The 14,560-nt window shown below is 45.4% G+C and overlaps 1 protein-coding gene across 3 annotated transcripts in view; it reads left to right on the forward strand.

Annotated features, from left to right (window-relative positions):
* Positions 1–241: 241 nt before the first annotated feature.
* PATJ (PATJ crumbs cell polarity complex component) overlaps positions 242–14,560 on the forward strand; it is a 398,931-nt gene continuing 384,612 nt past the window's right edge. For all 3 annotated transcript variants that reach the window (XM_075557001.1, XM_075557016.1, XM_075557007.1), the window contains exon 1: positions 242–392. The gene's annotated coding sequence lies outside the window, so the exon portion shown is untranslated. The remainder of the gene's footprint in view (positions 393–14,560) is intronic.

Below are 14,560 nucleotides of genomic sequence, written 5' to 3' on the forward strand. Positions count from 1 at the left end.
TTGGGTCTCGCTCTCTCCCCAGCTCTAGTGCTCCGCGTCTGTCCAGCCTCGTCCCCGCGTCCCGCCCCCTTCGGCGCTTCACCTGTCCCCGGTGGTCTCCCGTCCCCGCTTCCCCAGGGTCTGGGCTGAAGTCTCCGTAACGCTCCCTCCCCTAGCCGGCTCCCCTTGCAGAAGGGACGGAGGCCAAGGGTGTCGCGCCCTCCCTGCCGGGGTCAAGCCCCGGCGTCCCCAGCCTCTCGCCAGCCCCACCCCCGGCCGCCCGGCGCCCCGCCCCGCCCGAGGAGGGCCTGCCAGGTGAGGCGCGGTCACCCGGGCCTTCCACTTCCGCCCAGGTGAGGCCGGCCCGACGCAGCGCTCTCCCCAGGCTCCGGGGCGAGCCTCCGCGGGACCAGGTACGGGGTGGGGGCCCGAGCCTGCCTCCTCTGCCCGGTGCTCCCGGCGGGGCGGGGACGGGGACCGAGCACTCGCCCGGGAGCTCGGCTGGGCGCGCGGGGTCCTGGGGCGCTCGCCGGGGCCCTGGCCCTGGCGGCGGGGAGGGGGCGTCTGTGGCGCTGCGTGGTGTCGGGGACCCCAGCGAGGCCCCGGGGCGCCGGGAAGGCTCGCCGGAGGTCTCTCGCTGCCGAACGGCTCAGCCTGCGTAGGCCCTGCCGGACCTGAAATCTCGGCCCAGTCCCGGTTCCGGGAGTGGCACGGATCAGATTTTGCACCCAGGGAGGTGGCCAGAGCTGGGCGGAGTCTCCCCTGCACCGGCGACGGCGATGGTGGGAGGAGTAACAGGGTGGTGCCCTGCTGCGGGGGGGCCCAGTGCAGAGGGGTGACTTGGCCCGGTGTCCTTGGTGGTCAAGGAGGCAAGGTTTCCAGGTCAGCGGCCAGGCTGCCTCGGCTCTGGGGGTAAACTCACTGGCCCTCAGCTTTGGGGGCCAGTTCTTGGATTTGTGCAATAAACCAAGCCATGGGGCAGCACCCACCCCTCAGGCCACACAGGCACAATTCCCCTACCGCTGGAATGCACCTTTTAGGAATTTGCCCTCTCACCAGATGGCTCTTACTTAGCCCTTTGAATTGTTTACTGGCTTATCCCTGCGGTGGAGCAGGCCCTCCTGACCAGACCACGTCTTCTGGTTTTTGTCTCAGTGGCTTGGCCAGTGTGGTACGTAGTGAACAGCAACCATTTCTTCAATTCTAGGCTGTTTCAGCTCTCTTTGACGGTCAAATCATCTGCACACAGGCTTTCTGAAGGCCAGCTAGGGAGGAGTGGAGGAAAAACCCACAGCAGTTCACTTTGCAGCACCAAGAAGTAAAGGTTAGGTGAGGTGGTGAACTGTAGCCAGAACCACCTGATGTTTCTAGGCCTTTCTAAACATTATTTTTTTAAAAAGAACATTAGTCAGACAGTTGTCAGTGTTTGTTGCCTCCAGCGGGCTCCGACCCTGTATGTGCCACAGAAGGAAATGTTTCTAGACCCGCTTGACTTCCTGATCCTTGGTCTGCCTGAGCCCTGGTCCAGGCCAAAGGACGGAGTTGTTCTTAGGTGTCATGGAGTTGGCGCCAGCTCAGCGAGCCTGTGTACAGCAGAACAAACACTGCCAGGTCCTGGGCCATGTTCATTCGTTATGCTTGAGCCCGTTGTTCCAGCCATTGTGTCAACCCATCTTGTTGGGGTTCTTCTTATTCCCTGCCTTTTTTTTTTTTTTTTTACCAAGCATGAGGTCCCTTTTCAGGGATGAGTCTCACCGGACATTCTAAGTGTGTGAGATGAAGTCTCACTACCCTCACTTTTAAGGTATATTTCTGTCTATATTTCTTCCAAGGCAGATTTATTCTGACAGTCCATGCATCTTTAAACACCCCCCCCCACCGTAATGCAAATGCATCAATTCTTTGGTTTTCTTTATGTGTTGTCCGGCTTTTGCCATTGAAAATACTTCACGTGCAATCAGGGTACCTTTGTCTTCAAAGTGACATCTTAGGTCTCTGAGAACTTTAAAAGAGGTCTTGGGCAGCAGGTTTGTATTCTTTGATTTCTTGATTGCTGCTTTTTCAGCCTTTGCTAAGTGAAATCCTTGACAACTTGAATCTTTTCTCTATTTATTATGATGTCCGTTGGTCCAGTTGTGAGAGTTGTTTTTTTTTAAAGATTGAATTGTAATCAGTAGTAAAGATTATAGTGCCTGATCTTCCCTTCAGTGTTTCAACTCCTGTCGCCTTTCAGCAAGCAAGGTTGTGTCAGCCACACATTGTAGCTTGTTAATTAACCGTCCAATCCTAATGCTCAGTTGTTTTTCTCATAAAGCCTAGATTCTCAGATTAATTTGCTCAGCATGCATATTGAATAAGTATGGTGAAATGATATATCTCTACTGCACACCTCTCCTGATTTAAAACCAGGCAGCTTTCCCTTTGTTCTGTTCCATGGCTTCCTCCTGGTCTGTGTACAGGTTTCACAGAAGCATAATTAAAGAGGCCCTAGATCAGTGGTTCTCAACCTTCCTAATGCTGCGACCCTTCAATACAGTTCCTCATGTTGTGGTGACCCCCAACCTTAAAATTATTTTCGTTGCTACTTCATCACTGTAATTATGAATTACTGTTAAGAATCGCATGACCCCTGCGAAGGGATTGTTCGACCCCCAAAGGGGTTGCGACCCACAGGGTGAGAACCGCTGCGATAGAAGGTACTTAAACCAAAGCATCACAACAAAAACATGTGATTAAGCATGCACACGCATGTATACACACATACTATATCTACAGCTGTGAAATTGATTGCACTTCATATTGACTCCATAGGACAAAGAACTTTCCCATAGGGTTTTCCTTGATGTTTTTTCTAATAAAAGCAGCTCGACTTTCTAGTAAGGAAGCAAGGGAGAAGACTACGGTGAGTGAGGCTCTCTACAGGAACTCCTGTCACTGAGCAGGACTGTCAGGTCCCAGGTCTTTCTGGAAGCCAGGAGAAGAGAGGATCCTCCAGCTTGCCCTCTTTGACCCAGCCTGTGAGTCAGGGGTCAGGGCCCTATTACATGGGGCCAAGGTAGGAAACATTTTCCCCTGCTTGCCTCAGCCGTGTGCCCCCACTGGGCCTGCAGTTCACGCAGGCCTTCTTGTGGTCAGGTTCGTGTCCGCGCGTGTTGAGGGCATGAGGGTCTCCGTTGGAGCAGCCCTGATGGTCATATCCACCGAGAACGTGTTCTTCGCCATGACTGGTGTGTCATGGAGGTGCTTCTCCTGTTCTTACTCCGTGAGGCTCCATTTCCCCCGTAGGGTTTTCAAGGTTGCAAATCTTTATGGAGGCAGATTGCCACACTTTCTTTCATGGAACAGATTGTGGATTTGAACCACTGCTCCGTGGTTAGCAGCCAAGTGCTTACACCACTGTGTCTGCAAGGCTCCGTACAAAATTCAAACCCCCCCCTGCCATGGAGTTGATCATGATTCACAGCCACCCTATGCAGGCAGGATTCCCTAGACTGTAGATCAGGCGGCCTCAAGCTATGGCCTGTGGGCCACATGCGGCCCGCCAAGGACATTTATCCAGCTTGCCTGGTGTTTTTGCCCCATTTTGTTTTTTACTTCAAAATAAGATCTGTGCAGTGTGCACCGGAATTTTTTCATAGTTTTTTTTTAAACTATAGTCGGGCCCTCCAACAGGTCTGAGGGACAGTGCACTGGCCCCCTGTTTAAAACGTGATAGACGGCAGACCTTAAGGTTCCAACCCTCCCAGTCACTGCAGGGCAGAAAGATGAGGCAATTGGCTCCTGTAAAGATTCACTACCTCTGAAACCTTCAGTGGTTCACTGTCCAGTTGGAATCGAGTCCAAGTGGCAGGGGGTTTGTTTTTGGGGTGATGCTAATCGTGGTTGTATGAGAAGTTTGTCTGTAGTAAGTGGTGTATCACAAGAAAAAGTAATCTCTTGTGGTTCTGCCGTAGTTTGCATCCTGTTCAGTGTAATACCATAAACTTCGAAGAACACCAGGGGACCCATATGATGTGCCATTAGTGTTGTGGGAAGTGCTCCCAGTAGCAGAGAAAAGTCATGGCAGTACATGAAAAAGTTGAATTGTTTGATATGTACTGCAGATAGAGGTCTGCAGCTGTGCTTGCCTGCCATTTCAAGATATAAATGACTCCAGTAAAGGGACAGCAGGTGTAAAAGCTTGCCTTTGTTAAGAAATAACTTTTTATCTTGTATTGGAAATGCAGTTTTTATGTGGGGCTTTACTACAAAAAACATCCCCAAACTCACTGCCCTCTAGTTGTTTTTGACTCATAACCTTGAAGGGTAACGTAGAACTGTGCCCCGGGAGTTTCTGAGATTGTGAATCTGTACTGGAGTAGAAAGCCTCTTCTTTCTCCCATGGAGCAGCTGATGATTTCAAACTGTTGACCTTGGGGTTTGCAGCTAAACACGTCATCCACTACACCACCGGGACTCCTGTATGAATACATAAGGAATGCATAAAATATGTCTTAATAGATGCTTTTCGGTAAGGCTTCTTGTCTCAGCAGCAGAAGATTAAGTTTTGGGGGTATCAGAAGTTGTTTGTAGATTTTCCATCACAGGAGAAGGGGGGACATTATCACGACCTGGCCTCTTGGTCAAGGGTCAACGGTACATTTGTTGTAGGAAATGGGAGGAACTTTCCCACACTAGAGCTGAAAGCACCCAAGATCCCATCCACCATTTGAGAGAGAGCCTCTTAGAACGTGATGATCCATTTTCTTTCCGTTAGTGATCTTAGACTTTAAAAGAAACATCTGTATTATTTTCTCAATGTGAGTTCACATTTAGAACCTGTAACTCTGAGCCATTTGCCTTTTTACTTGAAAGCATTTTACAACTATTCTTAAGCTTAGCAGTCTGTATTTATCTCCCACTCCAGTGCCTCTGTTAAAGTTTAACAAACACACATTCGGCTGGGAAGTCCAAACAGGCTCTAATTTATTCAGTTAAACTTTTCTGGCTTTGCTAGTACAGTTTGGAAGCTGATTCCACCTTACTGTTGGAGATTGCTTGACCTCTGCTGTGTCTTTCTTCAGAAAAGCCTTTTGTGTAGATTTAGATGCCTTTAAAATGTCCCCCTCTCCATTCTGGTGTTAATGGCAATTTACTGCCTGTCAATACAGTTTCTTTAGCCCACAGACTAGATGAAGGCTAAAAATGTAGTTTCCACTTATTTAAAGTGTGCCCTCAATTTGTGCAGCCTCTGGCCTTTAGAGACAGGGAACATTTGACTTTGGTAAGGTGCCCTGGTGGCTTAGTGGGTTAGGTGTTAACCAGAGGGTCAGCACTTTGAACCCCCACCCTCTATGAGGGAGAAAGATGGGGCTTTCTGCTTCTCTCAAGATTAAGAGCCGCAGACACCCAAAGGGGCTGTTCTACTCTGTCCTGCAAGGTCCCAAGGAGTCAGCCGTGATCTGATGGCAGCAAGTTCTCCGTTTGGTCTGTCTCACTGGGCCTTTGCAAGGTTTAAATGAAATAATACTCAGGATTGGTTTATAAGTTGTTTTATAAGTTATTATTCTCCCGTTGCTTGCTTCTTCACTGGGATGAGTGTTCTCTTGCAGACAGTTACTTTGGTAAAGGCATGCTGTTACTGCTACAGGGTGGGCCTGGGACCTCAGGGGAACCTGTGCACAGTGGAACACAACACTGCTCCCTCCTGTGTCATTCCCATGGTTGATTACAGAGCAGACTCCGGTGATCTTGACTGCTTTTCTTGGCTGACTTTTCAGAAGTAGATCACGAAGTTAATCTTTTTAGATTCTTTTAGTCTGGAAGCTCCTTTGTGGCACCGACAGCGGGGTGGTGGCTGCAATGTGAGGTGCACTGACTGGACCTCAGCCTGGGGTCCCCCACGTTGACGGTGAGAATTCTACCACTGAACCGTATCAGTAATTCAGTGGATGGATTTTAGTGACGGAATCAATGTTTTTAGGGAAAAAGGTTAATGGACTTGATCTGATTATTGTAACGCTTGACAAAGGTAGTAGAAACGTAATTTTTGTAAAGAACTTAAACTGTCAAACCAAAAAAAAAGAAAGAAAGAAAAGAAACCCCCTTAAAAACTCCAACCCCAAACTCGCTGCCAAAGCAATGTGGTGGAGATGAATCATTACTGGAGAGCCTGAATGACCAGGTCTCTTCAGTGGGGGACTAGCCCCAGGGTGAGATCCCAAAGTACAACTGTTGCCCAGATGTGTCTTTTTGGTGTTCATTGGAGAGACTTGCCACCAACAGGCCATACAGCCGCCCAAGTTATCCACGGAGCATTGATAATCATTCATGCACTTGGAACACTTCAATGGGAAAATTAGCTCCTTGGATTATTCTGCAAGATACCCTCGGTTTTCAGTTCTGAATCCGAGGTTTCACATGGCATCTTTGAACTCATCTTTCAACAACGTCCTGAGTGTTCAGCATCAGCTGCCTCTGGCTTGCCTTAGGCACATAGCCCCAAACTGTCGGGATAGTTTGGGAAGTTGTACATACCTGTCCCTCAATCCCAGAGATGAAGAGCGTTGACAGCGGCCACATAATATGTTCTTGTGTGCCTTCAAGTGGGTTCTGACACTAAATGGCCCTGTGTGATAGAGGAGTACTGCCTCACACAATTTCCTATGCTGGAATCATTTAGGGAGCAAATCGCTCAGGCTTTTCTCCTATGGAGCTGTCAGTGGGTTTGAGCTGCAGGCCTTGAGGTCAGCAGCCAAGCGTTCAACCATTTCAAGCTGAGGGCTCTTAGCCTAATATATAAACCCCAAACCTACTGCCACTGAGATAAATCCAAGCTCATAGTGATCATATAGAGGTTTTCCAAGGCTGTACATTCTAAGTGGAGTAGATTGCCTCATTTTCTCTCACAGAGAGGCTGTTAGGTTTCAGCTGCTGACCTTATAGTTAAAGTCTAACTGCTTACTCAACAGCACCACTAAGTTTCCTTAGACACGCGCACACACACACACACACACACGCACACACAGGAAGTTTAGTAAAGGCCTTGGTTATCTGGTAAAAAGGCAAGCTTTGGTCCTTGTTTTGAGTCTATAGTCACAGACAACAGTGTATTTGGAGTACACATGGAGATCCACCATCGATCTCTGGCTAAGAGTTTGGCTCCCATTTCACAAGTAGCTCATAAATAATGAGCTATCGGGCAAAGGCATGGGTGTTAGACACATCCTGAGCGTTGCTTTTTAAAGGAAGCAATAACAATTTAAAGCTGTTTATGGACTTTAGTTTTTGAATAACTTCTGAAATCATGACTTCCTTTTGACTCTCGGAGCCTATGAACTCACTTGTTCCACGGGGCTCCGGGGTATTCACCTACTGGGGAGTAAACTGCAGTCTGATTTTGATCTGCTCAATTCACCAGGACAGTTAGATGTTGAATGCCCACTCTTTCTTCAACAAATTGTCAGTGTTTTTTCTCTCTAAAAATTTCGACAGAATTATCAGATATCTTAAAAAATTTTTAAATAGTTTTATTAGGGACTCATACAACTCATCACAATCCATACATACATCAATTGTGTAAAGCACATTTGTGCATTCATTGCCCTCATCATTCTCAAACCATTTGCACTCCACCTAAGCCTTTGGCATCAGCTCCTCATTTCCCCCCCCCCCTCCCCGCTCCCCCCTACCTCATGAACCCTTGATAATTTATAAATTATTATTTTGTCATATCTTGCACTGTCTGATGTCTCCCGTCATCCACTTTACTGTTGCCCATCCCCCAGGGAGGAGGTCACATGTAGATCTTTGTAATTGGTTCCCCCTTTCAAACCCACCCTCCCTCCTCTCTCCCAGTATCGCCACTTACACCAGTGGTCCTGAAGTGATCATCCGCCCTGGATTCCCTGTGTTTCCAGTTCCTATCTGTACCAGTGTACATCCTCTGGTCTAGTCAGATTTGTAAGGGAGAATTGGGATCATGATAGTTGCGGGGAGGAAGCATTTAGGAACTAGAGGAAAGTTGCATGTTTCATCATTGCTACATTGCACCCTGACTGGCTCCTCTCCTCCCCAAGACTGTTCTGTAAAGGGATGTTCAGTGGCCTACAAATGGGATTTGAGTCTCCACTCTGCATTAACCCCCCCTTTCACAATTATCTGATTTTTTGTTCTTTGATGCCTGATACCTGACCCCTTTGACACCTCGTGATCGCATAGGCTGGTGTGCTTTTCTATGTGGGCTTTGTTGCTTCTGAGCTAGATGGCCGCTTGTTTACCTTCAAACCTTTAAGACCCCAGATGCTATATCATTTGATAGCCGGGCACCATCAGCTCGCTTCATCACATTTGCCTATTCACCTGCTTTATTTTCAGTGATTGTGTTGGTAAGGTGAGCATCATAGAATGCCACTTTAATAGAAGAAAGTATTCTTGCATTGAGGGAGTACTTGAGTGGAGGCACAATGTCCTTCCGCTACCTTAATACTAAACCTATAAATATATGCACATAGATCTATTTCCCCATCCTCATAGATAAATATATTTACTTATGTACATGCCTTTATTTAGACCTCTATAAATGCCCTTTGCCTCCCAGCTGTTTCCTCTATTTCCTTTGACTTTCCTCTTGTCCCACTATCATGCTCAGTCTTCATTTGGGTTTCAGTAATTCCTCTTGGTTAAGTTACCCCTGATCACGCCCTACGTGTTGAATCCTTGGTGAGATGTATTTTTGTGAGCGCCTGGGAGTCTAAAAGTGTGTGTTCGTCAGGGCCCTTAAGTCTCCTGATACTAATACATCTTTTCAGTGTTTCCTTGACCTAAAAATTTAAATTAAGCTAAATTTCTATCACTACATCAGCTTTTTTCCCCCTTTTCAAATATTCCATTAATGAAGGATGGCTGAGGACATAATAAGACATATACATATATATATGCCACAATGTTATAAAAATTCCCTTCAATCAAATCATCTGACAGTGTACTAGACATGAAAAATTCATGGCACAAACTCTCTTGATAAACAATGGAGTGGAAGCTGCTGAGCATAATAAACCTCTCAATCTCTGGGCACTGTGCGACTGTGAGGGCAGTGGAACAGGGTGGCATTTTAATGGCCAGCCTGTGACAAATTAGGTTCTGACTTCCTGGGTTTAAACAAACTTGAGACTCATAACTGGAAGCCCAGTTAGTTTCCTCTTGTTCCTCTTCAGTTGGCTCTGATTGTCGTGACCCAATTGCAACAGAAGGAGACGTGGCTTGCTCCCGTGCCACTGTCACCATGATGGCTATGTTTGAGTGCAGTGTGATAGCCACTGTGTAATTCGGGGCTTAGTTTTCAGTACTGTGTTGGACAATGGGGAGCCCTGATGGTTGGGGGTAGGAGTTGGGTTGTTACCCACGAGGTCAGCAGGTTGAAAACACCAGCCAGCTCTGGGCGAGAAAGACGAGGCTTTCCAATTATAAAGAGTTACCATCTTGGGATGACTGGACTGGAACTGTTGAATTGTTTGACTTGTGAATTAAATGCCAATAAAACTGTTAAATAAAAAAGAGAAAGAGAGAATGACAGTCTCGGAAACGCTTCACAGGAGCAATTCCACCGTGATCTAGATGGTCGCTATGAGCTGAGACTGACTTGATGGCAGTGATGGACCTAGCACAACCATTTGTCCCCGCAAGGCATGGTGCCTAGAAGTAGCAGAACGGCTACAAGAGTATTGATGGCTGCCCACAAAGAGAAGTAGAGACATTGTGCTTAAGCACCTAGAAACCTTCATAACAACACGGCAGAGTAATTTTAAGTTGATTACATTTAGTAAAAGTGTTTTTCATTTTTTCTAATGATTTTACAAATATTAAAAATAATGTGTCTTTGAAAAATGGGGGTGTGTTTCTCATCTTTCACCCCATAGCAGAAGCATGGACTTAGTTAGACTAGTTTAAAAGAGTACTTGTAAATTGTAATAGAAGTAGACTGGTCTTTATCCTACAGGCAACAGGAAGTAATTAAAGGCTTTTAAAGTACGGAAGTATTGAGTCCAGGTTTCTATTTTAAAAAGGTAATTCTGATAATGGTATAGATCAGTAGCCTACCAACTTTTTAAGTACACATTCCCATCAGTAAAAATATGCTGCCAACTCACCTCAATACATTCTTTATCATTGTAACATGTACTACTGAGTTAACATGCCACACACGTTATAAAACATATAGACGCTAGAAACTTCATGAGAGTCAGGTTAAGAACTAGAAATACTGTTACCCTTGTCCTATGCTCCCAGTGGACCCTGCTGTACATTTTAGAAATCAGGCTGGTGGAATCTCCCCATAGGAACACCAAGCCGAAGAAAAACAAAACCAGGTGCTAATTTGTGGTGACTCCGTGTGTGTGTGTGTGTGTGTGTGTGTGTGTCAACGTAGAGTTTTCAATAGCTGTGTTCTCTCAAAAACAGTTGACCAGACCTTTCTTTGAGGCTTCCCTGGGTAAGTTGAAACCACAAAACTTTTGTTTCTTAGCCAAATGTTTGTTTAATTGCTTGCACCACCCAGAATGAGATTCCTGCCAATGGAGAGGGGTCTTCTTAGAAGCTTGTTGACTAGCCAACCCTGTGACTTGTCTAGCAGCTGTAAGCGCCCCCAATAAAATGATTTATTTAGTAAAAAAAAAAAAAGCATGCGAGAAAAAAAGCAAAAATAGACAGAGATGAATAAAAAATCTTAAAAGGAAAAAAGAGAATTATCTGGCCAGAGACATTTAAAGCTTTGAGAAAATCAGGATTAAGGTCTGAGACAAAGGATTAACGTCTGAGATTAAAGTCAACTGCCTGGCTGGGAGTTGAAGACAAGCCCAACATAAGTAATGCAGAGCATTAGGGTAACCAGCTCCTATCTCTGCCTCAGGGTTCGTAGGATCAATTGTACGGTTATAATATATAAAGACCATAGGAAAGTTATGGATGATAGGAGAGATGGGAGAGAGAGTGAAATAAAGGAGCCAGACACATATCATGATAGCATGCTCACCTCCTGGACGGCCATGATCTTAGCAGCCAGGTACTCACAGAGAGTGGGAGGAGGAGGGAGGAGAGAGCGTCTCCTTTTTATTTCTGACCAAGGCCTGTATATCCTTAGGGGTGTGATTACATACAGGTCACCACATACGTCACACGACAGGGCTTTACCATAGGCATATGCATCACAGGAAGGGGATTAGCTAGGGGTGTACATGTAATAGGAAAAGGAGGGATTAGGGGTACACATGTGACAAGATGGGTGGACCCTAGACTCAAGATGGCAGCCTAACCTTGGTCATCCTTGAGTGGGCTCAACCTTGCCTCTGGGCTCTCCTTTAAGGGAACAGTCCACTACTTTTATTAGAAGGTAGTGGACCCTACTTAGGGTGGGACAGACTATATAGTCTGCTTGCTCTAGATAGCTGATAACCCTTAGGGAGAATGACCTCTGACTGGCTTGCGTTGACCTCCAAGTGTACAGTCGGTTACCATGTGTAGCAAGCAGCATCTTAGGTTTGGCATATACTTGGAGGAGACAACTTGGGGAAACACCCTTTTGTAACCCACAACATAGCCCCTTAGTAAGGGACAATTAAGATCAACTCCATGCAGTCTTTAGCTAACCACTCTGTTTGCCAAGTGTCTTAGCTATCCAGTGCCACTGTAGACATTGGTTTTCTCACAGTTCAGGGAGCTAGAAGTCCGAATTCAGGGTGCTAGCTCTAGGGGAAGCCTTGCTCTCTCTGTTGGCTCACAGGTTAGAAAGGAGGTTCCTGTCTCCCTTCAGCATCTGTGAAGTCAGTGTTCCTTGGAGATCTCATATGTCTTGCCATCTATCGTCCCCTGAGTCTAGGAAGTTCCCAATGTAGGTACCCTGTGTCCAAAGGACAGGCTCCGCTCCTGATTATTCTTTCATGGTGGAAGTAGGTCTCTCTGATCTCTGCTCGCTTGTTTAATCCCTTTTATATCTCAAAAGAGATTGACTCAAAATTCACCTAATCCTGTATATGGCATCCTGCCTCATTAACTTAACATAAGGCCTACCCAACAGTAAAAATGAAAAAAACATTTTAAAGGCAAAAAAAAAAGCAATTCACTACAGAATTATTGATAGCAGATTTGACCCTCATTGTATTCTTTATTTAGTTAGCAATATTTAGTTACTTGTCTTTTCAATCTGCATAAATGAGTACTCTAAGAATTTTAGTCTTTTTCTTTTATGCATACTTTACTTTTCTGAATAGTATTCAAATTCTATACCATGGGCTATATTGATGATATTATTAACATCTGACAGACCACTAGCGTGTCAGTTCACCGTTTGTCAGTGTGTCCTACTCTGGCAGCTTGTGTGTCGCTGTGATGCTGGAAGCTGTGTCACTGGTATTTCAAATGTCACCATTGACCAGGGATGTGAAGCATCTTGCCTAAGACATAGTTCATAAGAAAGTGAATTAGTTCTACCTTCTTGACCAGTCTAGGAATGGGCAATCTCCATTCAGGTACTGCCCTTTTGATCTCAAATGGTTCATTATTCTTAGGAGTGTGTACCCGTTAATGTTACTGTTCTCCATATAGACCTCTCAAGGTGCAGATCTTGAAAACTTTATCCTACTTTTGTGTTCATTGAGCTTTTTAGAATATTTTAAAAAATCCAAATCTGGGAGGTTTTTAGCCTTATTTCATCATATATTCCTTCTTTTTTATCTCCTTCCTGCCTGTGATTCCCATGATTTATAAATTGATTTACTTAATGATGTCTCATAGATCTCTGAGCCTCTGTTAATTTTCTTTAATTATTTCCCCCACCTCCTGCTCTTTAGGTTGAACAAACTCAATTGATATCTTTTAAGTTTACTAATTCTTTCATTTGCCAACTCAAATCTGTGCTTTTTTAAGTATGGAAATTATAATTATTTAATTTTCATTAAGATGACAATATCCATAGAACTTATACTAATGGACCTTAAGATTTGGATTAATAAATTTTTTAACAAAAACAATACTGTACAAAATGTCGTACAACCATTTTAATCAAGTTGCATTAATTTTCTCTTTAAATTGTAGATTACCGTATATACTCGAATATAAGCCGACCGAGTATAAGCCGAGGTACCTAATTATTACCTGGGAAACCAGAAAAGCTGATTGACTCAAGTATAAGCCTAGGGTGGGAAATGCAGGATGTTAATTAACAGAGAGGCCAGAGGGGAGAGACAGAGTGCAGCCACAGACACATCCTTAGGAGTTCAGCTGCCGGCGTAAGTGAATCACTACGAGTGCTTCTGTGAATGTCATAGGGCGGCTCTGATTGGTTAGATGTGAGTACACAAACATTCAAAGCCCTGCGGGGCCAGCGGGGCTTTGAATGAACAGCGGAGGAACGGCAATCACCTGCGAGATGTTATACCTCACTTGGGTACCACTGACCCGTGTACAAGCTGAACCTGTTTTTCAGCACATTTTTTTGTGCTGAAAAACTTGGCTTATACACTCGTATCTATGGTATGTTAATTTTTTTGGTACAAATTTAAAAATATTCAAAAAATTTTAAAAAGCTAAGCAATGTTCACAAAGCAGACATGGGAATTTTCTACCCCCCCCCCTTTTATTTCCTATGTTTCTATAGTGTTTGGGAATACCTAGTGAAAGGCACTCAAACCCAAGCGTGATTGAGAGACAAAGAGTTGTCCAAACAACTCTCTGCACATGTAGCACACAGCGCGCAGGCTGCTTGAAAACCACTCGTCGGGTCTTGGGGAACCTTCAGCATGTCGGTGTTTATCTACTTAGACTAAGAAACTGTGACGCTGGAAGCTATGCTGCCGGCATTTCAGATGCCAACAGGATCACTCATGGTGGACAAGTTTCAGCAAGCCGTCCAGACTAGGACTAGGAGCAAAGATCTGGTATCCTATTTCTAAAAGTTAGCCAGTGAAAATCCTGTGGATCACAATAATATAATGCCCAATATACAAAACAAGCAAACAAACCCAAACTCGGGCCATAGAATCAATGCTGACTCAGAGAAACCCAATAGGACATGGTAGCAGTACTCCCCCCGTGAGTTTTTGAGATTGGAGCTCTTGACAGAAGTAGAAAGCCCTTAGCTGTGCAAGTGGTGAAAATGGGCAGTGCTTTACTGTTACACTAAAGCCAGGTAGTTCAAACCACGGTGCCGGTTCAAACCAGTTCAGTACCACACAAGAAACAAGCAATCTGCTTCTATTAAAAGGAAAGCCAAGAAAACACTACAGAGTTCATGGGTCACCATAGGTCGGAACCAATGGCATCTTACAACAGAGCCAGTCACTGTTCCCAGAGCAGGCCCTGTGCTTCTGTGCCTGTGTGCAAAGTGTGCTCTCTGAATCAGCAGCAGCAGGATCCTTTGTGAGCCTGCTAGAAAGGCAACTTCTCAGGGCCCAACTCAGACGTTTGAACTAGTAAGCATTGGTGGCACAGCGATTGAAGTGTGAAACTGCCCTCCTCAAAAGTCAGTGGCTCACACTTTCTGGCCACTCTGCAGGATAAAGCCTCCGCAGTCTGCTCACAGCCTTGGAAACATGCTGGGGGCAGCTCTGCT

The sequence above is a fragment of the Tenrec ecaudatus genome, chromosome 1, assembly GCF_050624435.1.
Source record: "Tenrec ecaudatus isolate mTenEca1 chromosome 1, mTenEca1.hap1, whole genome shotgun sequence".
NCBI classification, from domain to species: Eukaryota; Metazoa; Chordata; class Mammalia; order Afrosoricida; family Tenrecidae; genus Tenrec; species Tenrec ecaudatus.